Source organism: Dermacentor silvarum, unplaced genomic scaffold, assembly GCF_013339745.2.
Source record: "Dermacentor silvarum isolate Dsil-2018 unplaced genomic scaffold, BIME_Dsil_1.4 Seq458, whole genome shotgun sequence".
NCBI classification, from domain to species: domain Eukaryota; kingdom Metazoa; phylum Arthropoda; class Arachnida; order Ixodida; family Ixodidae; genus Dermacentor; species Dermacentor silvarum.
In genome coordinates, this window is record NW_023606265.1 from 135713 (window position 1) to 162369 (window position 26657).

The 26657-nt window shown below is 47.5% G+C and overlaps 1 pseudogene; it reads right to left on the reverse strand.

The window, feature by feature from the left end:
• LOC119435112 (integrator complex subunit 4-like) overlaps positions 1-26657 on the reverse strand; it is a 58004-nt pseudogene that overhangs the window by 9098 nt on the left and 22249 nt on the right.

The following is a 26657-nucleotide window of genomic DNA, read 5'->3' on the forward strand; positions in this document are numbered from 1 at the left end:
TGTAAGTACAAATGGTTTGCTGAATTCTTTATTATCTTTGCTTGATCTCAAATTCTGTGCACAGTCAACCTTGATGAGTTACATATTGCTTAATTTGTCTAGTCATTTAGCGCCACAATATTCAAATGCTGCAATCAGTGCACATTTTCTATTGAGGAAAAAGCCAATTGCTTCAAGCTAAATTGAACTGAATCGTTGAATTAGGAGTAGCTGACAGGTAAATTGTAAGTGCTACTGGTCATGCTAGAGGTGCTAAGTGAGGCATAATACTAAGGATGATTTATGTGTGTCAATCTTCAATTCTCAATAGAACTTGTACTGCAGCTAGTAGAAAGTTCGCTGCCAGTCTTGCCCTAATGTCTCTAATGTGTCTTGGCCTAATTGGCTTAGAAATGAAGTGAAAGCTGAAAGAAAAGCCAGCAGAACAGTTCTTGAGCTAGAAGGCAATGCCAATCACACAACACTGAGCACATTGGTGGTTGAAGTTGTATATGCACTGCCACCACTGCAAGCAAGTTTGGAACACTGACACTGACATTTGGAGTATATAAGATTATTTTTTGCTGGAAATCTTGAAGTCCTTTTAACCTGCATGTCCAATAAGAAGTTACAAGTTTTGCCAGCAAGTTAGGTATGTCAGATAGGGGCCAACATGGCCCAAAGCACCAGAAGGTTGCCACAATCATCACAATTAGCCATAAATAAAAGTGAAAGCCACCTAAATGAGATAGCAGTTTTTCACTTATACAGTCAATGTCTGATTTTTCTGACTCCCTAGGGAGTCCGAAAACATCTGAAAAATCAAGCAGTCTGAAAAAATGAATGCATGCACAAAATGCACCATTTTATAGGTATTTCTCGGACGGAGAGGGTCAAGGATGGAGTAGCAGATCACCGCAACTCTGCCAATGCATAGTTAAGACTGCTCTGTTGGCATATATGTATATATATGCCAACAGCAGGTGCCGTCAAGGTAGCCAGCGCTGTCTTCAACTGGGGTCTTCAATGCTCGTCAGAACATTGCCTTTTAATACCCTAGTGGCTTGATACATTTGTCAATTTGCTTCTGCACAGTGTACCACTTGCAAGCAATAATGTCTCCTGAATTTCGGCTAGGGTCATGTCAGCACTGTAAACTGATGGCAGCGTCATCAGCGCTCACGTCAATTCAGAGCTCGTGAAGAGCCAGTACAAGTGCTGGTTCTTCATTTTCAGAGTCGTCCAAATGTATCGTCAAGCAAAACTTGATCATCGGGCATCACCTGACAAGTTATTCTATATTCGATGAATTCTTCGCAGAGATCGACCCAATTGTTATCTCAGTGGGAATCGCAATACAAGCCGTGTGCAGGGCATTGATCACAAAGTCCATAGAAGGGGACTGATCAGGCACACTGTCATTATCTTGAGATGAGATTGCCATCTCAGTAGTGAGTATGAGCCACATGGCAAAAACAGGTTCGAAGCATGTCTTGTCACCGCCTTCCACACATCTGAAAGCATGCCAACAGCAGACCTAAGATCAACATAGCAACTTCTTCCGCTTTCAAGACGTTCACCTTATTTTTGAGGAAATCCAAGATTGTCTTCATGGAAATGCCATACTTCACGCTCATGTCAGCTTGTGACTGGCCGCTCTCAACTTGATTGACGATGACGCCTTTTCTTAAGTTGTCAACCTACATTAGCACTTTCTGCACTTCGAATTCATCGGCAAAGATGATGAAAGTAGTCGGTGCTATTGCTGACACCAGCAAATCCTTTCAATGAAAAACACGGCAGTGAATAGCATACAGCTTTGTAGCCAACATCGAGGCAGCTTGGCCGCGGCAGAGCGTACAACAGCACAACACAACCACACACCGAACACTATGTGGCCAAATACAGTATAGACCACTTATAGCGTAACCGCTTATAGTGCAGGAGGATATAATACGGTCTTTTCAGACTGCCGTTAATTTTCCCATAGCACTCTATGTATACGCCTATCGCTTATAGTGCAGTTCCGGGACACGAAATACCGGTTACAGTGTGGCTGCCTGGAAGTTCGGCAGTCAACCTAGACGGCAAACGCTCCCCTCAAGCCACAAATACCGTATTTACTCGAATCTAACACGCATTTGTTTTTCCGATAAAACAGGTCCAAAATTGCGTGCGCGTTAGAATCAAGTACGACCCTAAATCTGCGTTACCATATAGCCGTCGGCATTTTAAGATGGCCGCCTCGCACACGCGTCGAGCCTAGCTACTCTCGAGCCTAGCTACCGTAGCTTCCTCCATGTGGTGCAGTACACATGCTTAGTCTGTCTTCACAGTGCAGTACACACATCTACTGTCTGTCTTCACATTCTCTGCGTCTGCTCTATCAGCGTGAAGTACTCAATTCATCATGATGCCGCATTTAAAAGGAAAGTGATCATGTGTGCGGAGACGGACGGAAATCGGGCCACAGGACGTGATCGGCAGGATAAGCAAGAGTAATCTGCAACGATCCACTTCGGCGATACGATTGCCTTGGCCCTATCTTGAAAGCAATCTGTGAGGGGAAAGGCCGCCGCGCACTGTGTTTTCGCCACTTATAGGTCGCGTTGAAGCGAGAGGCATGATAGCACGAAGGTCAATTCGCTCGCCGTGCTTCGTCACTCGAGCGAGATGTGTTCATGTTTGCTTGTGCGTGCGTGCCACCGTGCTTATTTAGGAAGCAAATACGGAACCTAGAGCACGGTGACAGCGACGGCAGAAATGCACCTGGAGCGTCAATTATCGCAATAAAATAGTGTGGTACCGCTTATAGCGTGGACATTCGTGACCAGCGACTTACGTTATAAGCGGTCTACACTGTAGAAATGGTTACAATGAGGGTTATGCAGTGCACATGCAGTAACGGCGGCAACTGGTTACTCTATCACCTCAAAGAGCTGCATCGACTTCCAACGTGGAGGGTATCTCCCGAGAATACTCTTTGAAAAATCTGTGCCACTGTAGAACTACTTTATTCTGTAGTTTCTAAAAGAAATAGATAATTTGGTACGTTCATGTTCTCAAGAAAATGCGAAGGGCCTAGAGCTGCACATAAACATGCCTCAATGGCATTCAGTCAGCAGCTAAAGGTGAACACAGACAGCCTCCTTTGCCATCAACAGGTGTCGACACTGAGAGTTTCCTATCTTTCTCCAACACCGTCCTTGCCCATAGTACACACTTTCTGCGCTGGCAGAACCTTGCATCAAAGGGCTCGGCATCAATATCTACGAGTGGTTTGACTCAATTGTCTAGATAGCTCTGGTGCTTACAGTTTGCATCCTGATATAATTTTTGAAAAAAGGAGTCTTTCTGCTGCAAGTATCACACCAACAAAGCACATGCAACGGAGCACAAGCATGACTGACCCAGTCTGAGCAGAGCAGAAGCGCAGTGTGGGGCAGGCGTGCGCCTGTAGCAGGGGCTGTAGCACGCGCCACAGCTCCTGGCTTGGGCTCCTCCAGTGCGTCCACCTCGCGAAGCATGGCAGCCGTGAATGCATCTGGCTGCAGGTTGTGCTCCTCCAGGAACCTGCACAGAAAGCAGCACCCATGTGCTGCAGTCAGGCCACTGCATAGCCACCATCTAAACGACACAGTTCAACCTTGATGCAACTAACTCAATGTACGAAAATCCTTGACATAACGAAATTGTTTTACTTTTAATAATGATGTCCATAGAACTTCATGTATCTGTAGCCTCAATATAACAATGTGTTTACCTGCGATTCCAATGTAACTAAAGTTTTCACCCCTGCTGGAAAAAAATAGAGGCAATACAGTAGAACCTCGTTCATATGTTTTCGAAAAAAGCATGAGCAAGAACGTACAAACTGGTAAAACGTTGATACCTACACAATGTGAAGCGTCGCATGAATCGTTGTGGCACGAGGCACGAGACGTAGACATGCATCAAGCTGGTGGGGCTTTGGCAGCCCAAGACGCGTTCTGTTGTTTTCCTATTACATAGTGCTTTAAGACGGCGAAGGGAAACCGAAACAAAATCGAGCTGGTGGGCAACGCCAGATGCCTCTGAAGCCAAACGTGACACTCTCATCGCGTCACCTGCAACAAAAAACGCCAACGCATTTGGGTTATCGCCTACTAAAAGCGTGCAGTACACTTCCAATGGCACTACGTCTCACAGGCTGTAAAATGGATAGCTGAAGATACTAATCATAATAGGGTTAGCAGTGATAGCTGTGAATGTGGCATGCGATGACCCGGCACCAGCAGGAGATTTGCTGGTACCAGAATAATAAACTGTGTGCGCACCGGCGTTTTCAGATGAGGTGGGCGGGCTATTGCGAGGAAGCTGATGCGGCAGGTGGCTACTGTTCTCGATTGCGTGCAACTGGCGCCTTTTCTTGTTTAATTGGATCTAGCGGCCAGAAAACATTTCATACAATCAGACTCTGCAGCAGGCAACGGTGGAGCATTTGGGTTATCACCTATTATACGCGTGCAGTACACTTCCAACGGCACCACGCGCTGCGAAACAGATAGGGGAAGATACATATCGCAATAGGGTTGGTGGCGATAGCTGTGAATGTGGCGTGCAATGACCCGGGAGGAGATTTGCCGGTACTGGAATGAGAAACTGAGTGCGTGCCGGTGTTTTCACGAGATGGGCGGGCACGTATTGTGGTGAAGCTGCTGTGGTGGGTGGCTACTGTTCTCTATGGCGCATGCCTCTCACATTTTCTTGTTTACATGGATTCTAGTAGTCGGAAAACGTACCATACGATCACAGTTTGGCGATGTATTGAACGTTGGTTCCGAAAGATTGTGTTTTCTGAGAACATATTAACTGGTAAAAAATAAGCATAATTCAATTGGGTCATATTTTGTGTTTTTGATTACGAACATTGGTGCCGGGAAATCGTACATAAGGAGATAGTATGAACGAGGTTCTACTTATATGGGAAATGTACTTTGGGTTGTAGTGATCATATGGTGGATTTATGTGCAGTTGTTTGTAGACACACAACACTTGGCAAGATAGTTGAGTGCAGTGTGGGAGTGACAAAAGCTCACTACACAAACATGTGCAGAATGTACAGTGTAAGATCATGTGCAATGCACACACAACCAGGATAAAGTGCAGCAGCACGCGCTTGCCTACAGAAAGTGGCTTATTGCATTTATTCAATTATAAGGCGAAAATGCAGTTGGGGAACATAAGAAAAAGAAAATAAGTATTATCACTAATATACAGTTGACCGTCGAATTATTCAGACTAAGCAGGAATAGCTCAAGATTTTCAAGCAACGACGAACAATTATTCCGAAGTCTGTAAAGACAAATTTACTAGCAGGGAAAAAAAAAAGAATGTCTTTATTTATCAAATGGCCAAGAAAGGTTGTGAATGCGGTGCTGCATGCACATGTTTACATGTAACAATTTCCGCTTGCAGAAAGATCGCTAGTTCGCCCACTTTCTATGTGCAGCACTTCTCTCTCTTCATTGCAGCTCACGTTAGACAGTAAGTGGGGAGGGGGGTGACGATTCTGGGTGACAAAAAGTCATAAGAGAAGACAACAAGGCCGCCCAAGACCATGTTGATATTTATTGCATACATGATAATGTGCTGGCCCAGCAGCCCCAGCTTGGCTGCATTTATTCCATTGGGTTAGCCAGTTACTTCTGAATTCTCAAGGCGAGAAGTGTATTTCCAGTTTCAAGTAGCTAAACAAAACAACTCTCTCTTTCTGCTCACAGTGGCACCTGTGTTTTCACAATTACGTGCAGGTGTAGTCCGAAAGATTGAACGGTGCACCGTGGGGCTGTAGGGTGTCTGAAATTTTAGTCATTGTTATACATTACATATAAGGGTGTGTGAGAAGAGAGAAGCGCGTAAGCAGACCGAGAGCTCCAGGTAAGGCAAGGCGCAGTCCTCGGAGGCCGTGTGCACAGTTGACTGTAGTTACCAAGGGAGGACCAGGTGGCGTGAGTGCGGTGGCGACAGAGGACGGAAGACGCGGGGCACAAGTGTGTGTATTGTGTGGTGTGCACGGATGACAGCATGTGAACAGCATGAGGGAAGTCACGGAGTGAGATGAATGTTTGCGGCGAACGTGTCGGTCTTTGTCATTCGCAATAGGTGTTTGTGGTGGAACCGCAACACCGACAGAATAATCAAGCACATCTAAACTTTCTGCAAATCTAAACTTTTTATGCCAGAAAAATTAGTCGGCGAATGCTACCGATTCAAAAAATTTAGTAAAATACTAACGTATGAAAAAAAAAAGTAATAAAATTAGCTCAACCTGGTACATTATCTCTGGATGTTCCACAATGGATCTCCACCTGCTGTTGAGCCTGCTTTGCTTTGTTCTTTCGATATCTCAATGATGACAACAATGCATAGGCATTCCTCGTGTATCGGTGTGATGGCAACTACTACTTTGACTGGCAAAGTTTATTATTCTATAACTTGTGTTGAAACTGGATCGGCAGTAATATGGCTCTGCTGCCACCATAGTGAAACAGTAAGTGAACCCGTGGAGCTTCGCATAAAAATCCTTTAGGTGTAGTGAAGAAATCTTCACCCCGCCTCTCGCCAGCTGGGCTGCACCCTTTACCTTGCCCCCCCGGCCCTTTTGGGCGCATTGGTATAGATTTGTACGGGCCCCTTCCCATGACATCGGCTGGAAACTGCTGGGCTATTGTGGCAGTTGACCACCTTACGCGATACGCTGAAACTGCAGCACTTCCGGCAGCTACTGTGCGCGATGTTGCCTCCTTCCTGCTTCGTCGGTTCATTCTACGTCATGGGCCACCCCAGGAGCTGCTCAGTGACCGCGGATGTGTCTTCCTCTCGGAAGTAGTTGAAGCTGTTCACAAAGAGTGCCACGTTGTTCATCGCACAACAACAGCGTACCATCCTCAACCAATGGACTCACGGAACGATTCAACCGTACGCTCAGCGACATGCTTTCAATGTACGTCTCCTCCGACCACACGAACTGGGACGCCATTCTGCCCTTCGTCACCTACGCGTACAATACCGCTACGCAGAGCACTACTGGTTTTTCGCCATATTTCTTATTGTACGGCCGGCACCCATCGCACACCATCGACACAATGCTACCATACCGGCCCGACGCATCTGAATGTGCGCCCATTTCTGATACAGTGAGACATGCCGAACAGTGCCCGACCTCGCCCGGGCCTTTGCCTCCAATGACCAAGAGCGCCAGAAAACACTCGCGAAGACACCACCTGCGCCCCTTCTTCCTGGAGCGCTTGTGTGGCTCTCAGTTCCTTCCGCTGCACCTGGTCTGTCTTCCAAGGTAATGCCCAAGTATGAAGGTCCTTACCGCATCATCGAGCGTGCATCACCCGTCACTATGTGATTGAGCCCGTTGAACCATCTTCGGACATGCGCCGTCGCGGACGCGACATTGTCAACGTCGAGCGCCTCAAGCCATATTATGATCCCCAAATAGTGACAAACTGTTCGGTCCCGGACGGCTCCCTTTTTCGTCCCCGGGGTAATTGTAGTGAAGAAGAGGGACGATGCAGTGGGGCATCCTTACCAGCGCTGTCTAGTGGGGCAGTGTCTCCAGCGTATCGCTCATACTACACCGCTCGCGGTTCCCTGAACTGATCGGACAGTCAGCCCCAACGTTTGCGTGCAATAAATGCCTTACAAAGGCTAAGAATTTTGCAAAAGCAACTCGCCTTATATTTGAAAAAATACGGTACATGCATTGCATGAATGTGTACACACTGGGGGAAAAATGTGACTACAAGCCGTTATGCATTGCCACTATGCATTACGCTGATATCACGCTGCTCAAAGATGAAGCTGTTCTCAGATGTGAGTTTGTGGTGGGCGCGTATGGTTTCACTATAGGGCATGCTGGAGTAATAGTAATTCAATTTAAATTTTGGCGCATTAAATCTGCTACACTCGTCAATTTTAAACAATGGTTCAGTAATTCTGCTTGACAGGTAGGGGCACAAGGAGTTCTACCAGTACTACCATTAATCAGACTTTGGGCAGCACTGCATAAATGTACATGCCGCGTACAGCACCAATAATACACCTGGAGCTATTTGTGTCCTTGAGCTCATCATTTCTCCATGTCCAATAGGTACAAATAACAAGCCGGTCATTTTAAATGGAAAGTGAATACTGGCAGTACAAAAATGCAATGCCAAATGATTAGAATGAGCAACAACCTCCAGGCATAGGCAAAAGTGTCTACGCTTGTACTGTGCCACACAGCTTGACAACTTCTATGCTTCAAATACTGTAACATAGAGGCATAAAAAAAGGTGCAACAAGCTAGCTTTAAAGTTCAACAAGCAGCTGGATATGATGGCAATTAAGCAGAGCTGGAATTTCAAATCCATGGAAGACAACTTACGTATGGATGCTGAACGGAGAGTAATGAAAAAAGAAAAACACTAAGACACGTGCTGTCTTCCAACACTGTTTACTTGGAAACTGCACACCTTCAGGGGCAGGGTTCGTACAATATATGGCTGGAAATTCAAGGACATTTCAAGGATTTCAAGGATGCAAAAGGCAGAATTCAAGGAGTGTTAGCGTAATTTTATTTCCTCACATGCCTTAGGAAAGGAGCCCTATTTTCGCATTAATTTCTCTTTCAAGAGCTGTTATCTCCGCTTCTTTTCTTTGGCTGTTCGACGGAAACTGCTTGCCTTGACAAGATAAGTCAGGTCGTTTTTGCTTCGGCGTCTTCTGAAAGCGATCCGCTGACTCCTGCAAGCACTTCAGAGTTTTTTGGAGATTTGTCTTCTTCTCTTGCATGCTCTGTAGCTCTAGCTCGAGTGCTTTTCTCTTCAAGGTTACCTGTTGTGCTACAGCTTGCTTCTGTTCGTCCACGTATAGCGCATACCTATGCCTGGCTTGCGCACTGATGACTTCAGTTCTTCGACAGTGGAACGTTAAGCAGCCCACCGGGGTTTTCACGGCCTCGCAGAGACTCGTTGCGAGATATACGAGAGCTCTGCCATATTTTCGACCCGATCTGCTTGTTTACACTGAAACCTCTTTCTACTGAAGCCTGCCCATGGCTAAGCAAGAGAAGGACCTTCAGTACTTCCATAACATCGAGAACGCCGGGTCATGCTTCAAAAGGCGCACAAAGAGAACGTCAAGGCGTTCATGGTCTCTTTCATAGTTTTGCAGTTCATGCCGTTTTTCTTGGCAGAACTGAACGTACTGTGCACACACAATATCTCTCTTGTGCTCAGAAAGAAGCTTACTGTCAATTAAACAGTTAAGAACAACTTCAGCTTCCCAAGGCACATTTCTGTCTTCGCCATCTCTCTGGGGTCGAAACATGACAACCCTCGAACCAGAGGGTACCTAAGAGGACTTCTCTCCATGATTTTCAGGATCATGTTCACAATGAACTTCCGACACTCCCCCCTAAATTCAAAAACACACTTGGTACTCACTTTTCCGCTCTTTAAGATCTTCTCAGCCACACGTCCAACGTCCACCTTCTCAAGTGGCGTGTAATTGGCAGTATTACGAACATCAATTCGCAGCAGTTTCGTGATGCTCGTGGCTTCTGTCAATACCGAGCGCTTCACGAACCTTGCAAGGAGGCTCCTCAAGACAGTTTCAAGCTCTTTTGCTAAAGAAAATGTCTTTGGAGAATCACTCTGAAAAACAGTCAAGAAAGGCTGCACAACCATTGCAACGTTTAGGGAAAGTTCAGTTTCGCAAGTGCAAGCTGGTCCTTTAGAAAAGCACTGACGTTCTCATACGCTCTACATTTCGGCAAGGGTAGCCTATGGTCGCTCACTGCTTCGGTGTAGTGCCTCAAATGCTCCCACATAGCCAGGGCTCTCCAGTACGGGCACGTTCTCAACGCAACGGTGGGGTACGAAAGGAAGTGGAAACAGCTTGCTCCCTGTTCTTTCAGCAAAATCTTCACGGCGGGCCAGTGCATCATGGAAGAATGAGAATAAGCTCGACAGAAAGGTGTCAACTGGCCAGCTTGTCGCATGCATTCCTGCTTTGTAAGCATTATGCACTGTGTGCAAGCCACATGAACCAATATCCAAGCACTGAACTTGAAAGTCATTCTCATGTGCTGCTGCAACTTGTTGAAAAGACTGCAGTTGACATTCGGGCCGTCCATCGAGAGCTGCACAATCCTGCTCAGGGAAAGGACGCGAGTGTTTCTGTCAACTTCTGCATAAGGTCGTCCGCTGTGCTGTGACCCATGAATGTCAAAGTCAGATATCTGGTTGTCACCTCACAGTTATTCCACAATCTGACGTGAACATCAGTTTTTTCTTTCCAGGTATTCATTCAAGGTTTCGTCAAAAAGCACAACAATATTGTCAGACATCATTGTTGTACTTGCGAAGTGAAAAATGGCGCAGACCATGGCACGCAACGTACGCGCACTTTTTCTCAAGCAAGTGAAGCTTTTAGCGACCTCACTATCCGGAAACATCTTTTAATAGCTGGGAAATGTATCCACTGGAGCTGTAGGAGTAGTGTGATGACACAACTTTCATCGTCCACAAAATCTCGGCTTCGATCACGGAATCATGCTTTCTGCAGTCTTCGTCAAGTGTCGCAGCCCGAGAGGAAGTTGCCGTGCTTTCACGCTGACAAGCAGCCTCCGATGACAGATTTGCCGCTTGCATGAAACTTGCGACGGATGAGCAGCCCTCACCTGCTGCAGCTTTGGGTCGGTGCTTCGCACCTTTCTGGTGGCTCTTCAAGGCAGATTCACCCCATCGTTGCAATGTCGACCGTCTTCTGACATAATGCGCACATTGCTCGATAAGGATCGCTTGGTTCCGGTCTCACCCAGTGACGATAGTCCGTAGTTGCAGCCACGCAGGCTGAAACTTGCACTTCCCGCCTGGCATCTTGTCAAAGTAAACACACAACGCAAATGCGAACTTCGCTGAAATGACGCGCATGTGGCCGACAAACAGCCCGACTATATTACCTAAAAGACACTTACTAGTGTGCCGAAAGCGGGTGTCGCGGTAGCACCGAGTGTGATGCCTGCCGCTGCCGGCCGCTTGGTGCGCTGCACTTCGAGACTGTGCCGGACCATGCTGAGACATGGGCGGACTTCAGGCGAGACACGACGCGAGTCTCCCAATTTGCCCGGCGATCTGCCTCTTATGGTCTTGTCCCAATCCGCGATACGTTCGGGGTCTGCGGACGCGCTGGGTAATGAGATGAGCTGTTTCTTTCCGCGTCTGTCTGGGAAATCGCGGTTTCGCGACCTGTTCAAAGTTTCTTTAGACAGACGATGCCACATAGATGCAAAATACCCACTCACAAGAAGAAAAGACTGCAACGAAAGCGGCAGCAAGGCGAGAAATGAGCTACGCATTGCAATCGACACGTAGCAATCAACGCATCGCAAATGAACGCGAGTCGAACACCGCAGGGTTTAGCATGGTGCTGACAGGCATCGCCGTCTGGTGGCCCGTGGCGGCAGGCATCACTGCCCGCGCCACCGTCCCGCGTTGGAGACGCTCGGTGGACGGCACACTAGAGTATATTCTAGACACTATACACAAGCAGAGCTACAGTGTACTAGTACACTGTAGCAGAGCGAGCGATATGCCTCGCATTGGATTGGATTGGATTTTCAATGCATATTAGTTGCTAGACGACGTAGGGCTGCGAAATTTAAAACCGAAATTTCCTGATGTTGCCCTTTAGTCAACACAGCTTGTTTTCATGGGCATTCGTAAGCGAAAGGGCCTTAAAAATCAGTGTGACTCGCGGAGGTACGTCGTTAATTTCCTCTAGCGGAACAAATCCCACGGGATTTTCCAGGATTACAAGGAGCTCACGGGTATTCAAGTAGTTTCAAGGGCCCTTGAACTTATACTATCAATATCAAGGATATTCAAGGATTTCAAGGGGCTGTGCGAACCCTGTTCAGGGGACTACCACAATATAGAAAACAAGAACAAAATATGAAAATGGGTGTTGTGCACCTGTGCTTACCCTGGAGGTTTTCCAGCTGTTCGATGAAGGCCTCGCAGAGCCCCAACGCTGAGGCATTGCTGCCCCGGATGACAACAACCAGCTGCAAGGCAAGTGCACGCAGGCGCAGCTGCCGCAGGGACCCCTCTTCCGCTCGCTCAAGGCCCAAGAATTGGTGTTGCAGCACAAACGTCTGCTGCAGCAGCTGCAGACACACCCAACAGTCAGTGCATCACTCTGAAATCCTCTCCAACACAAAGCACACATCATTATGGTAATCCTGAATTATCCCCACTTGCCATAACGAATAGAGAGGGCACTTGACTGAATTTAACATTACAGAAATTTGCAATAAGCTACCACTGAAGATAATGGCAGCAAAAAACTAAGACTGATGTTCGCAATGATATGTGCAAGGCAGGACTCAACACTTGCACATAAGAAATGTGAAAAATGGGTAGTTTTTCAATGTACAGCATCAAACATTAGGCGTGAGCTAATACTCGATTTCGAATCGAATAGTGAATGTTCGAATAATTTGATTCATGAATCGAATCTAATATTCAATTTCTCGAATATCGGTATACCTTCTGTGAATGACCCGATAGTCGGTGCCTTGATGCATGCAGCGTTCCTGGTCTTTGTTGGTACAGAGTTCGACCGGGACAACAGGGCCAATCAAAACGATTAATGCTATGCTAAAGTGGGAACAACAAAAGCAGCGCATGTGGAAAGCATGGAAGCACGTGTGAAGATTGGGCCGATCAGCCACCGGAAGGCACACTGATTGCATTGAATACAAGAGTTCAGTGTTCATGCTTGCAGATCGCAGTTGGGTGCTATCTACCCAAATGCGAGCACACAGACTAACTTGGCACGCATACTCGCGTTAGTTGCTGGCTGGGCGACCGCGAACCTAAACGCCACTTCAATGGCCACCAATCTAACCCGTACGCATTATCTTGAGACCGATCAATGATGAGCCACCCGCAGGAACATATTAGCGACAAGCTTTCCGCTACGGTTTGCTGTCTGTTATCACATTGGCTGGCTGTGAATTTTCATCACGGCCACATCATTGGCAACACTGTCTAGCCCGTTAGGCCTAATCGAGCTGTGTCGTCGGACGTCGGCGACTGAGGTTACGATTACCAAATCAATGCAGATCTATTCACAGCGGTTGCACGACCCTCAGAAAGCCGACAAACCGCCTCCCCAACGAAACGAGTGCAAGGCATGACCGTTGCATGTTCATGGCCGGCATCTTGGCGAAATACTGTACGGTGGTCCCTCGTTCGAACGCCGATCGTAGACGCACAATGGTCTTTTTTCGTAGCTTCGAGTAACCTATCACAAGACTAGCTTTGAATTTACATTGGCAGGCTCGAAAATATCACGTGACAGTGCGCAGACGCCCGGCTGCAGACACATTTACTCCAGGTGGCAGATGGACCCGGACAAAAAAAAAAAAAAATGTGACGTGGGGGGGGGGCATCGCACCAACTTGCCTTGGGCCTCCCAATATGAAAATTCTTTAACCATGGCGTCGACCATGGTTAACACATGTGGCGCCGATGACCGCGCAGAGCAATGCAGGGTGACGTGATGCACATTCCCCACTTTTGTCTGCCGTGCAAGTTGGCCTTAAGAGCTAACGTAACCTACAGAACCACCTGTCGTAAAGATGGAAAAGCCCACCTGTTTCCTGGAAGAAAACTGGAAAGCAATACTTCCTAAGATACAGACGATTGCCATTAAGCACTTTGCTACTTCCTCAGCTTCAGAGGGAAAAACGCACTCACTTCTATTTGACAGAGAGAGAGAGAATAAATTTATGCAAAAGAGCACACGAGCGTAGGTAGCTCCTCCACTCTGCAATGGTGTTCTCCTCAGTCCAGGAGTCCAGCGGCAATACATGCTTTTATTTACTGAATCAATCAGCAAGTCTTGCTTCTATTTCGCACAAGAGCAGTGCGGAAGCTGAAATTCTCATCTCATGACTGATTAGAGCTAGCAGCGGCAAAGGCCTCGCGATGTCCTTCGCAGAGCGGCCGCGGCGCGGGTTTTCATCTGAGACGCTTTTCACTACCGCGCGCACATCCCGATTATTTTTTCGCTAGTGAGCTGGTCGCCAACAAATTGTCCGTCCATCGCGATGTAGCCGGTGCTCTTCATCTTCGAGAGCTTTGCACTGAGTCAAAGCGAAACTACTGCTTGTCGCAACCACTGCGGACGAAACCGCGGCCGTTATCGACGTGATCATAGACGCGACCTTGCGGTTCAAAAGGCAGGCGGCCGGCACACGCACCAAGTCAAAACGAAACTGCCGTTTGCTGCAACAAGTGCGCATGAAACCGCAGTCGCTATCGACGTGATCATGGATGGCGAAGGTATGCAGCCGACGTGCGCACCGAGTCAAAACGAAACTACTGTTTGCCGCAACCGCTGCGGACGAAACTGTGGTGGCTATCGACACGACCATAGATGGCGACTATGCACTTGTGAAGGCACACGCCTAACCGCCAACGCGGTGTTACGCGTGGCGAATAACGCAAGAATGAAGGCTTTCAGGGCACAATTAGACACGAATCGTTCCGGCGTTGCTGCCAGTCACAACATAACATATGCTGCCACAACACAACATATGCTGCCAACATAACTAGATGGTGCAACATGCCTTTGCATATTTTCATAGAACAAGCCATGGGTGTTTATTAATACCGGATCTTGTTGAAAAAACATAGAACATGACTTTTACAGCGAAGCTGTCTAAGGCTAGGATCCGGGATTTTATGGCGTCCGTGTGGAAAAACTCTCCCCTAAAAAGTGAGAGTGAAAGAGACAACAACAAAAGCAAACGCATATCACCGCTGGCATCAGAGCTTGGTTTAACGGCCACCTGTGTCTAAAACGGCGTGTCTCTATGAATGTGTGACGTAGTGCGTGACGTAGTGTGTGCCTGATAAGGCGGCCAAGGGGAAAGGGTTGGCGCCTCTCGGCGCAACTGCGCGAACACGCTTGTGCCACTGCTCACGCGTTCATCATTGTCATCTTCTTCCAGAGCTGGCTCCGTTGCCGCTCATCATTCTAGTGTAGAATTTCACTTCTCTTCTGTCTTCGTAATGGGGGCCACATTTACAGGGGTATGAGCCATTGCTTAAGGGAGTATGAGCCATTCATTATCTTGCGTGACGCACAGATTTAATAACAGAGGTGATACGCAAATACAGTATGTGTGCATACCTATCGTCATGATGAACACAGATAAGGAAAATAAATATGTTCGTATCTTTGTTCAAATTCTGTGTCACCTCTGTGTCGTGCGGTAAACAGCTTCGTTGGTCATCCACATTCACAGAGTGGAATGGCTCATGAATTCTTTATTTAAAATATTGTCATTTTCAAGCTTGTCTTTCTATTTTTGCCTACTTGTGTACATCTGAACAGGACTTTCTATAAGTGAAATGGTTGCTATGAATATGAATTCCATACCACAGACACAGAAAACATTACTCTATGTTTCAGCAAGTTTCATTGTCCTGCCTCTAATAGTTTCCGAAAAAGAAGGCTAAGCAGTAACACTAAATTGCACCATTAGCCTAATTTTGGATTTCTTTCATTTGAAAACTAGTAGAGGTTATACAGAAATATATGCTGCTGCATTTTGATACAAATGTATTTAATGTTAAAAATAAGGCACCTGTTAGTTGCCAGAATTGCCAGGATCTGTAAGGAGACATAACTAATGCCTAGCATTGGCAACCTACACATTGTAGAAATGAGAGCTCCGCTTGAAGAAATGCGAGCTTATTCAACACACACAGCATTCGTTGCTGTGCCATTCCTGCAGGCAGTGAGCGTTTTTCACAGAAAGACTCTGAGGCAGAGTAATACCACTAACTGGCTAACACCAGCGAAAGAATTGACACACTACACATTTCTTTTCAAAAGCAGTAAAATGAACTCTTACACCATTAAAAAGTCATAAGGTGCCACATATTCAATTAATTCATTATGTTCACTTGCCTGTTCCAGCAGGGATTTCAGGGCACAGCTCTGCAAGGGTGAGCAGCGGACAGGTTGAGCCAGCTTTTGTTGGACAGGATCTGCAGAAACAGGCACTGGCTTCATCTCGGGGCTCAAGATGTCCCTTGCAGGGTTTAATGAGTCATATAAATTAAGGGGGCTAAATAAATTTCATTCCTAGCATCTTCCTAATGGCTCGCGTAAAGTATGCAGACGATGCCAGAAAGTATAGGAAGGAACAAAGCAGTGACCTGGCCACTATAGCCAATACATTTTTAATGTTGGACATTTTACTTGAAAAACCAAGTAAAACTGTTGCGAGAGATGCTAAAGCACACAGCTATAAGGATAAAAGGTGGATTTCAATTTATTGAGAAGGTTTTTAGTGTGCAACAAAGTGTTAGCACATGTGTTTTCCCTTTCACCACTGACACCAGCCAGGAACGAACACTGTGGGGATTGTCACCTGTGTCCCTGTCACCTTTGTGCAGATGCTCGCCTATTATTTCGTCCCTGCTCCTTTCCCTTTCCTCCTGTGCACTCACATTGTTGTGCTCACACATTGCGGACGCGTCGAGAGCCAGCATAGACACGACGGAGGTGCACTACACCCTCTCCCCATCTCCCTCACTCTCACGACGTATACACACCCTTTCCCTCCTGACTCGCGGGAACAGAAAAGGTATCCGACACGCGAGGAGGACATTCTTCTCGCAAAGGTAAAAAGGTATAAAAGTGTCACCGGGGAAGACTCTCTTTCTCTGGCGATCCGACCTTGAATCCGACCAGCGACCAAAGGAATACCTGCCGCGACCCGTGAGTGACCTCGCTGCATGACTGTCATGCACAATGAGGCAAGCCTATTTATTACTTAATACAAAGTGGACATTCCCTCTGCAAGTGTTACTTATTGCTTGCAGCAATAAACATTGTTAAAGCTGACGCCGCTAGTTGCATTATGCATTCAAACCGAACGTAACTGCAATTAAATGCACTACAGGTTGGGGAGTACTGCAGAACGACTGTGTTTGGCTAGATTCGGAGCTCGCCTTCAGCTCTAGCCTCACGCAGAGCAGACCCCCACACCTGCTACAGCGAGGTGGAGCGTCAGCGTGGGTGAACATGAAGACAAAGATCTGTGCCTAGTGCTTGTGCGTGGCCCTACTGGGCAGGGCCAATCTCATCAGATGTGAATGCTTACAGACATTGCCCTACCATCTCCTGGCTAGGCCCTTTGGTAACTGCAAAAGTGTACAGCATTGAGGCAGGGAGAATTCCTCTTTTAGTGGTGTGTTGTGGGGAGCTTTCTTCCCACAGCGATATGCTAGTAGCACCAATTCTGCTAAATTGCCCTTGGTACAAGGGCACTTGCTTTCTGTTCTGGCCACGGCAGGGTGTTAATACAGCCGTGGGTGTTGCTGGAAGCATTTACAGTGAAACATTATACAGTATAGACCACTTATAACGTAACCGTTTATAGTGCAGGACTAGATATAGTACGGTCTTTTCAGACTCCCGTTAATTTTCTCATAGCACTCCATGCATACGCATACCGCTTACAGTGCAGCCGCGTGAGACGAAATACCGGTTATAATGCGGCTTCCGCGGGAAAATCTCACCGACATGGGCGGCAGCGAGCACGCTTCTCAACAAGGTGCGTGCTCTCGTCCGCGTGTGCATTATTCAATGCAATCAAACTCCTTAATTCGGACTTATTTGGCCGCACATCGGTTAATTCGGACTACTTTCGGAGCTCGAGGAGCACCGCAATGGTGCGACGCAAAAGCAAGAACGGCGCTAGCGTCCAACTGAAACGAAGTGGCAGAGTCCGCATCGCCACAGCCATCAGTTGAAAAGGTATGTGAATGACAGCAACGCCGGAACGCTTCGAGCCTATTTGTGTCTTTAAAGCCTGTATTCTTGCGTTTACCGCTGCACATAACACTGCGTTGGCCGCGGGCTTTCGTAACTGCGTAGTCGTCATCCACGATCGCGTCGATAGCGGCCGCGGTTTTCTCCGCAGCGGTTGCGGCGAACAGTAGTTTTGTTTTTACTCGACATGCGCGTCGGCCGCGTGCCTAAAAAACTGCGTAGTCGCCATCGATGATCGCATAAATAGCGACCGCGGTTTCGACCGCCATTGTTGCAACGAATGGTAGTTAATTCGTACAGACTTGGTGCGTGCGTCGGGCACGTGCCTGCAGCACCGCAAAGTCGCCATTCATAATCGCGTCGATAGCGGTCACGTTTTTTTTTCCGCACCGGTTGCAGCAAACTCTTGTTTCGTTTTGACTCGGTGCAAAGCTGGCGAACTTAAAGAGCACCGGCTACATCGCGATTATGTTTTCGCCAGCTTACTGGCGAAAACGTAATCGCGATGTACGCGTGATAGTACAAAGCGTGTCTACATGCTATATGGCGAAAACTCCAAACAACACATATCCACATTTGAGTCTTTACTATGCCATACACACTGCGCTGTATTCCTATAAATGTCCACACTGTGATCAATGTGCAACGCTTTACCACATGGTATGGGCTTGCACAAACACACCACAGCTCACACCCATAACACACCCCACCACACGGCAATGGGAGGCAGCGCTGTCCAGCTCCGACTCGACGGACCAGCTCAACCTGGTCAATCGAGCGAGAAGGGCAGCTAAGGCTGCTGGACTCCTGGACTGAGGGACCACCCACTGCAGAGCGGAGGATCTACCTACGCTCGCGTGCTCTTTGGATTAAAGTTTCTTCTCTCTCTCTCTACATGCTTGGTCTACATGTTTGCATACATGCAGGGCTTGAAAATCGTTGTTTTGGTTATAGTGCTGTACCGCTTATAGTGCAGATATTCGCGACTCCGGCGACTTACGTTATAAGCGGTCTACACTGTAATGAACTGGAGTTAACTGAAGTAACCATAATTCCCTTTACCATTTCTATAACAGCCCATGCCTATAAACTTTGTCTTAATGATGCAGAATTTCCTTTAATGGATATAACAAACTTTTTTAAATTCATATTAAACACACGTGATGCAAGAGTTCAACACTACCACAAGCAGTTGGCTACCTAGCAATGCACCAAACGAAGTGTGCTGCCACGTCTCCAGCCACATCTGCACTTTACCACCGATGCATTGCCACCGCGCTCTAACAATGCCGTGACTTCTGCACTCACCTTCGGCCTGAACTCTGTGCATAGGCCTATGTACACAACACACCACATTGGTTTAGGGTTATACCTCGTGTACTCTTTCTTACCTGTACTTGAGCTATAATGCCAAAATGAAATGCAAACCGCCAAGCATGTGGCTTTATGGTATGTGGGGGAAAGTTTTTTTTGGTGCCTGTTGGCCACTGTTGCACAGTGGCCACAATAAACTGCTACACATGCACATTTAAGTGATATTTCACGTCCTGGGACTTTATTTTATAATGGGCCACGTCATTTCCCACTCTTTCTGCCTTTTGTGATGGGCTCAGAGGAAGCCGCGTCGCTGTTATCTCCAGAATCAAGCACTCAGTGCACTGAATGACAAGAATAGGAAATTAAATGGATCATTACAAAATATCTCTACTCCCATGTTCTCAGTGGCCACATAGCTTATCAGCATTTCGTGAACATGTCAGTGGAGTGCTGCAAACCTCTGATCCCAGTGATGAAGATACAGCAGAAAAACAATGTTTAGTGGTCCTCAGTGGTATGCTGTGGCCTTTTTCATCAGCTTTGGCTTACCCAGTGGCAACTCATGGCAACTCACAGCAGTGGAAACTCACTGCAGCCCACCACAGGCGGGCAATGTTGGCCATGACATTAAACGACATAAAGTGATTTTGGCTCGCCCTTCAACTTCAATATAGCAAGATTTTACAGCAAACTGGTCCTTTTGCTAACTTGGGCACTACTGTGTTTCTTGTGACTTGTGACGTTCAGTGCCTTGTGAAAGCTGAACATGTTTGCACTGGATTATGCACTGCGATGGCTCACACGACCCTGTAGCTCACTAAGGTCAACCCTGAAGAGGCCATACTGCTGTGAGTACTTTGGATCACCACAACTCGAAATTTTGGGTTGGACTACAGAAGTACTGACAGCCATAGCAGCAGACTACTTCTTACTTTCGTGAAAAGGGCAGACGGGATATTGTGAACAAAATTGTGTAGTTCCAAACACAGACACACCTTGGCAAACAGCAGCTGGCATCGCAAGTACAAACTGGCACAACTGGCGGCAGCCGTAAGCTGGGCTCAATCTCTGCAAGCCTCTGGAGGTCCCTGTTTGGTTAAGTAAAGCACACCTTGAACAAATGCTCACCTCCAAGTTGCCTACATAATTCAAACATGATAAAGAAGATGTCAAGATTGGAAAACATCAGGACTAGCTGCCAACTAAAGGTTTACTGCAAAAAAACACAGTATAACACAAGAAAATGTTAATGAAAAGTACATTTAGTGCCACTGAAAGCCAGTTAATGGAGTGCAGTCGAGTCCCACTACAACGAAATTTTTCGCGTGTCCTGTGAATTTCGCGCGCACTTTGTGCACGTCGCAGATTGCTTTCAAGATATGGCGCCCGTGTGGCTACGCCACAGCCGCTGTTGTCAACACGATGCCGTCTCGTCTCGTCATCTGGGGGAAATGACAATCCACAAGACACCCGACTCCGACTTGGTTGTGGCAGAAATTTCGTTGTAGCAGCGTTCGTTGTAGGGGGATTCGACTGTATATCTTATTTTCTAGTATAGCCAGAGAAGGCTGAGAAACCCACCATATTTTTCCGCATATAACCTGCCACTGCGTATAACCCGCACCCCCAATTAATACAGCTGAGAAGGAAAAAAAAGTATCCGCCCGTATAACTGCATGCAACAAAGCTCAAATATTTGTAAAAACAGTCCATCCACGGATGCACAACTCGTCCACGTAGTATCGTCAGCCAGTGGCTTTGTTCCACCCTCTTCGGCGATGCTGATAAAGCTGGACTAACATACGACGGATGTGACCGCGGACGAATCAATCATGTGACATCCGACGTGAATCGGATCGCTTAGCAGGTGCAGCTAGCATTCACACGACAGAGGATGACAGTGCGGCCAGAGCAGCCCTCGCGTGGGCAATGGCGATTGCTCTCTCCGCCGTATCGCGAAGCGTTTCGCGTGGACCAAGGAGTGCCGCGGGAACGGGTGACCTACAAGTTCGCCGGCGCCACATGCACTATTCACAAAATGCCGACCTGTAAAGAGGAGGAGAATGGACGACCATGAAGGAAGTGAGAAGGAAGCTTTAACATGCAGTGGTAGGGAGAGGGTGGGATTCCCTAGGAGATAACGAAACTAAATGGCGGAGAACTTTGCCTTGAGGTGTGGCTACAAGGCAGCGCGTGCCGCTCTACCGTGAAGCCACACAAGTAAATTCGCGTAGAACCCGCACTCCAACTTTACTGTTCACGTTTTGGAATTTTGGGTGCAGGTTGTACGCGCGAAAATACGGCATGTGCCTGTCATCTTACAAATGAAGGATGCTTCTGAGATTATGACATGATACCTGAATTGGATAAAGAGTAGACACTATTGTCGTTCACTCTTCTTCTGTGTCCTTGCTTCTTTAGCACAATTTTACACCATGCATTCGTACTGCATGCAACTTCATGTGACGTAACTAAAATTCTGGTACCTGACTGCACTATGGCATTCGATGTCCTGACACATTTCCATGAGGACTAAGTCCTGTGACAATGAGGTAAGCAGTACTTTAATTTTTACTGAGACCATGTCAACACTTCATGAGCCACTCATGTTTCTATGTCATCTGCCTTAATGTTATCTTTGGTTTCAGGCACCAGTGAAATTGTACGGTCTTGATACACTACTCTTTACAACTGCTTTTAGATAATTGTTGCCGTGCACAATAATGGGAAGACCAACAGATACAGAAAAGACAACAAGAAATTATGGGTAGATAGTAGTCTAAAGTGTTGGCAGGAAGGCAGCAGAAGCACTGCCCTCCTGTCAAACAGTTCTCTTCTCTAATGTGAAGCATCCTGTTAAAGAGTACGAAGCCAGGCTAGATGGTTTGTTCAACATGGCAAAGGGTATAGACAATGGGACAAGGATGAGACATGCATGCCTTGCATCTGTGTCTGTTTCTTATTTTGTTATGAACACTGTGTTCAATGTTGAATAGATCCTGCATTGTTATATAAATGTGTCACCAACGGCAGCCCCTACGCAGCCCAGCAACAGCATGGACCAATGTTGAGCAAGCTAGACTGGAGAGAAGCACTGACCGAATGGATGTCTCGAGCCACCCCTGCCTGGCAGCAGATGTCGGAGTTCAGCTGCAGACGCCCGCTCAAGTGCCTGGTGCAGGAAGCTGTGTGACTGTGCCAGGGAGCAAGATGCCAATCCTTCTGAAGGGCTACTCTGCTGATTTGGAAGCTGCAACAGAAATGTGCTCCAACGTTAGTCTTGGTAGGTCAGCTCCAGTAGAATGCACAGCTGTCATGCAAAAATATCAACTGGTGCCCAGGCATGAGGTGTAATTAACCCTTACTTGCTTTGTAGCTTTTCCCAGAGCTATTGCGGGCACTGTTATGGCCACACATCTCAGGGTTGTAAGCAGTCTTACTCTCTGTCTTCCTTTTTAATTTTCAGCTTATGACTGCTCCAGAGGACATGCAGCCACCACCACCCCACTGCTAGGCCATTTAGCCACCAACTCCAGCTGGCTAAAATCAGCCAAGGTACAATGGTAGTTCGTAGTTAGAGTGGAGTCACTATATTTGTTTTGATACTGTTTTGTTCCTAGAACATGCAAAGATATTTGTTACTCGTTGAGGGACAACAAATTTTCAGCAAAACCCATCCCACATTAAATGTTGTTGTTGTGATTAGCATTGAAGCAATAAAGCGACACACCATATTGGTACCACTGAAATGAGTCCTGTATGAGGAGCATATGCAGCAGGGATCTCTCTCGTGCTTATCACTGAACACGAAAAGGCATCTAGTGGCGGCTTCATCAAATCCGCACGTGGCACTAGTGTAACATATATATTCGGACAAGATTGTCTCAGTACTTTGTCAGATGTTCGATTCCACCCAGCACCGGAGAAATTTGAAACAATTTTTTGTCACAGAAGAGTGGCACATACCCAGTGGCACATACCCAGTGAGCTAAGTTGGTCTGACCGTTGGTTTCAAACCCTGTTGCCTCAGCACAGCAGCCCAAGGCTGTACCCATTAGACCATGGACTACCCAGTAAACCAAGTCAGCATGAAGACAGTTAGCGACCCAGGCAGACAGAAAGATAGGCAGAAAAATAGTACACTAAAGGTGCGTGAAGTTCCTAAAGAATCCTAATCGCACCAAAACAGAGTGCTCTGTAGGTGGCTATGCAGCGAAATGTAATAATACCAACCATGACCTCCACATCACATAATCGGCTGATCCGATGCACAATTGCGTTCTCAATGCAATGTAGCAGAATCATCTTTCTAAATCTGTCCAGCCACCGCTGTAAGTTGAGCCTGAACACAGGGCAGTGCATGTCCTGCAGAAGTGGCTATGCAAAGAGCTAGGAGTTCCCATTTCTACAGATTATGATTTAGCCACAAGTACCACATAGCTGCTCTACCAAATGGTATACAAAGCCAAGCAGCTAGCCAAAGGAGGCTCATATACCTAAATAAAAGTGACCACAGCTGGTGGGCTACCAGTTGTGCTACGTGTACTAGTGTTACTTTATTCTGAATAAAGCACTTGCAACGTGGCACAACAGAGCTATGAGATGGCAGAAAAATTACAGACAGTGACACAGCAAAGTAAGGTGGCAATGAAAGACCATTCCAATCATCCATTGTAAATAATCAGCTCCCAAAAGACCAAACAGATTGCACATTTTGCTCAGATCTAAAGGCAGTGTTCTGGTGAGGTGCAGGTAATGGACAAGAGGCACTGGTCCCTGTTAGAGAGGTCACAAGTACAGTACAGAATTACTCTTCTGCACAGATTGCATCAGTAAACGGAATTAACATAAAGTGAATCGACACAAACGGGAAGAGCCAGTAAGAGCACCAACCCTAAGCTGCGGCACCAAGCTGGGAAGGAGTCTTGAGGTACGAGTAGTGCCGCAGTGTGTGCTCCTCAAACAGTGGCACCATGGTTGGGCACCCTGCTGCTGCATTGAACACCAGTATCAGTGTGCTCATGTCTGAAATGGCAGGTCAAGGTGAATAATGGGTCTCGCTAAAGGCCACACATCCTCAAAGCATCAGAGTAATTTCAAGGATACAAGCTGGATCTTCCACGTCAGCTCTGGCAGGTCAAAGTATGCATGAATGCCCAGGAGTTCTGGAACCAACGGCAGTGCCAGATATGGTGTCGCAGCCCCAGCAACCGAAGGCACCTGCAGTTATCAGTAGCGGAATTAGAAGAGCTGTTCTTATAGGGCCCCTGAAACGATTCGCACAAATTTTGTAGACGTGTAGGGTACAGCTACAGTAAAACATTTGCACAACAATTTGTGTGAAGCGTCTCATATTTTAAGAGACCTATGGACGATTACAAGTTACCCTTCTCTTTAGCTATGCTTTTTCTCCTCAACTCGTTCGCCGAGTGATCGGGCTAAGCTACGCCTTCACTGGCTCTACGTCATGATATGATGTCGTGTTATCTACTTCCAGTTTTCTTGGAGCCAGCATGCGAAGCCTCTCCAACCTCTTCGCCAGCCACCAGGCACTCGATCCCAAGCGAGAGCTTCGAAGTAGCGTGCGCTGTGAGCATTCTGTCACAGCACCGAGCACGTCCGGTATTCCGGTAACCACAGTCAAGCTGGCATTTTGACGGATGGGTGGAAGCGTAAACTAAAGCCCCTCCATACTACCATTGCTGTGATAATGGAGCTTCAGTCAGCAGACGTCAGTGAGCCGAGTGAGCGGCCTGATCAGTCTAAATCGGGCTGCATGGTCCAGCCACTGGTGGGGCAGAGCTTGTGGGTCTCACATCCCACGTTGGGCGCCAGATGTGGGTCTCACATGTGCTCTTGGGACAAAGGAGCGACAACCAGTAGTGCAAACAATCACAAGGGCATTTATTGCGCCTTTCATACACCAATGCACCCTAGCCGAATTACTACCAATAGAACATTTACATGGGCGCGCGACAAATCAAGGAAGTCCGACTCGCCGCGACCGATAGCGAGTGAATATGTTCACCCCATGCTATGATACCATCGCCTAGTCGTTCACGTGTACGGTCACGCGAACGGTGGTGCGTTCTAACGATCCGTGTTCATCCATACCGGTGCCCCACTCCGGGCCACGCGAGATGTCTGGCGAAGCGTGGATCGGCGCACCCGCGGGACGTCCGCATCGCTCACCGATCCCAACCCAAGAGAAGCGCCCTCGACCTTTCTCCCCCAAGTCACCCCGCCGTTCGGCGGTGTTAGCATCGCGACACTCGTGCCATCTCCCGCAATGCGCCGCAACCACCACGACCGCCGCCGGGCTTAGCCACGCGAGAAGCCGGAGACAGACGTGGCGGAAAATAACATTAGGGGCGTGAGAGTCACGCATCCCCACAAGCTTAACCAGCCAAACAAATAGCTAATATTGCTGTAACCAAGTATACAACATTTGGACATCTAGAAAAACAATGTGTTCATGATTACATTCCTTCCAAAAATTTACACCAGCAGCAAAGTAGAACACTTGATTACTGCTATATTAGTTCTGTGTTTGGTTGAGCTGTGTGCCACCAGGTGGCTGCACCGTCCAGTCCATTCACGTTTCGCCTCCGCTCATCCCGTAAACGCCTGTGCAGTCTTGCGCTTGCGTTTACCCAAATACCGGACATGCGAATCACTACTGTGCCGTAAAGTAATCCTTCGACGTGAAGTGACGCTGCAAACGCGTAGATGCCGGTGTTGATCGGATACACACAACCAGCGCTGCAGCCCTTTGCTCGCATATTTGCCTTGCAGAAGGACACGATGTCACAGATTGACATGTCCCCGATCACTACGTTTGCAGCCCACAATGCGAGGGTGAACCACGGTGCTTGCGAAAAGACAGATTGAGACCAACACAGACCGCGCAGCTCGCATCAACACGGCGCACATTGTAACACAAGCAGACGACACTTGCTGTGTGCCGGAAATGCTTTCAAGAGTGTAGTGATATACAGTATAGACCACTTATAACGTAACCGCTTATAGTGCAGGACCGGATATAGTGGGTCTTTTCAGACTCCCATTAATTTTCCCATAGCACTCCATGTATACACGTATCGTTTATAGTGCAGTTGCGGGAAACGAAATACCGGTTACAGTGCAGCTGCCTGGGGGTATGGAAGTCAGCGGAGACGGCGAACGCTCCCCTCAAACAGCGCCCCAAGGAGTGCTCGAGGAAGAGAGACGAAGTGGAGAAGGGCACGTGGTGCGAACGAACAGCCAGTGAGGCTGTAACCAGAATCTTGAGTGCGAGTCGTGAAATATCACGGCGCGCATAGCGAGCGAGGGCCACGAAACAGCCAACGCTCGCTTCACGATAACGGCAGTAAACGAACAAAACTTCAGCGAGCGAGCGGGCGGCACCGGCACGGCACCGGCGAAGGGCGCACGCGGAGACCGTGGAATGTGTGGGAGGAGGG